Genomic DNA, 1678 nt, shown 5'->3' on the forward strand with positions numbered 1-1678 from the left:
TGCAGGGTTCCATTTGTGGGTTATCGCTTCTCGGCCTTTTGGCTCAGATCAAGTGTAGTATCTGTTCTTATCAGTTTAATATCTGATACGTCCCCCATCGGGGGACTACATATTAAATGGATTTTTCGAACAGGGAGTCGGAAATGGGGCTTGCTCCGTCCGCTCCACGCATCGACCCGGTATTGCAGTACCTCCGGGAACGGTGCAACACTTTTCTGCCGTTGTCAAGGAAAATTGCTATGTAAACAGCTAGCTAGCTAGCAGAAGAAAAGCTAGCTAGCTAGCTAGCAGAAGAAGGAAAGAAACATTCAAACTGAAGAAAGGCGAAGCGCTCTTCAATGTGGTCCCCCGTTTCCCGCCATTTTTGTTAAAAAAAAAAAAAAAAAAAAAAATTGGGCCAGGATTGTGTGTGTGTGTGTGTGTGTGTGTGTGTGTGTGTGTGTGTGTGTGTGTGTGTGTGTGTGTGTGTGTTTCTCTCTCTGTCTGTGCCTCTGTGTGTGCTGGTTTCTCTTCATTACGCACAAGCCTTTCGCCTTTTACTAAAGACTTCCGTGGAGAGGAACACTTACGAGTTCAACGTATTTTGGAGGGCTTTGCTTCTTACAGAGCCCGCTATCTTGTTTCAAGAGAAATTGACCGACGACAGACAGACAGACAGACAGACAGACGAACAGACAGACGAGACAGACAGACAGACAGACAGAGGTGGGCCAGGACAGTGACTTAAGGACACATTAGCGACTTTTTCCAAAAACACGTGAGTGAGTGACTGAGGAGGGAGGAAGGAACCGCCGGCTTTTGCCAACCCGCCGAGGTCTGTTGAGACCCCGGCCCGGCGGTTGCAGGGTTCCATTTTGTGGGTTATCGCTTCTCGGCCTTTTGGCTCAGATCAAGTGTAGTATCTGTTCTTATCAGTTTAATATCTGATACGTCCCCCATCGGGGGACTACATATTAAATGGATTTTTCGAACAGGAGTCGGAAATGGGGCTTGCTCCGTCCGCTCCACGCATCGACCCGGTATTGCAGTACCTCCGGGAACGGTGCAACACTTTTCTGCCGTTGTCAAGGAAAATTGCTATGTAAACAGCTAGCTAGCTAGCAGAAGAAAAGCTAGCTAGCTAGCTAGCAGAAGAAGGAAAGAAACATTCAAACTGAAGAAAGGCGAAGCGCTCTTCAATGTGGTCCCCGTTTCCCGCCATTTTTGTTAAAAAAAAAAAAAAAAAAAAAAAAAAATTGGGCCAGGAAGCAGCCCTCGAAAACTTGGAAGAGTGGTTCCGGAGCACCCGCGGGTACCCGGCCTAGAGTGCACAGAGTGTGTCTCGGCCCCGCCTCTGACTTCCACACGATTCTGGTTTCTTCATTACGTTACGTTTCAGCCTTTTACTAAAGACTTCCGTGGAGAGGAACATACGAGTTCAACGTATTTTGGAGGGGCTTTGCTTCTTACAGAGCCCGCTATCTTGTTTCAAGAGAAATTGACCGACCGACAGACAGACAGACAGACAGACAGACAGACAGACAGACAGACAGACAGACAGACAGACAGACAGACAGACAGACAGACAGACAGACAGACAGACAGACAGACAGACAGACAGACAGACAGAGGTGACAGACAGACAGACAGACAGGACAGTGACTTAAGGACACATTAGCGACTTTTTCCAAAAACACGT

The 1678-nt window shown here is 47.7% G+C and overlaps 3 non-coding genes across 3 annotated transcripts; all 3 read left to right on the forward strand.

Moving 5' to 3' along the window:
* Positions 1–22: 22 nt before the first annotated feature.
* Positions 23–213, forward strand: LOC124031102. Its single transcript, XR_006838074.1, has one exon. It is a non-coding gene; the product is annotated as a U2 spliceosomal RNA (small nuclear RNA).
* A 282-nt stretch (positions 214–495) lies between these two features.
* On the forward strand, positions 496–610 carry LOC124031104. The gene has a single exon (XR_006838076.1). It is a non-coding gene; the product is annotated as a U5 spliceosomal RNA (small nuclear RNA).
* A 253-nt stretch (positions 611–863) lies between these two features.
* LOC124031103 lies at positions 864–1053 on the forward strand. The gene has a single exon (XR_006838075.1). It is a non-coding gene; the product is annotated as a U2 spliceosomal RNA (small nuclear RNA).
* The last annotated feature ends 625 nt before the right edge of the window (positions 1054–1678 follow it).

The sequence above is a fragment of the Oncorhynchus gorbuscha genome, unplaced genomic scaffold (genome assembly GCF_021184085.1).
Source record: "Oncorhynchus gorbuscha isolate QuinsamMale2020 ecotype Even-year unplaced genomic scaffold, OgorEven_v1.0 Un_scaffold_21222, whole genome shotgun sequence".
In the NCBI taxonomy this organism is placed as follows: Eukaryota; Metazoa; Chordata; class Actinopteri; order Salmoniformes; family Salmonidae; genus Oncorhynchus; species Oncorhynchus gorbuscha.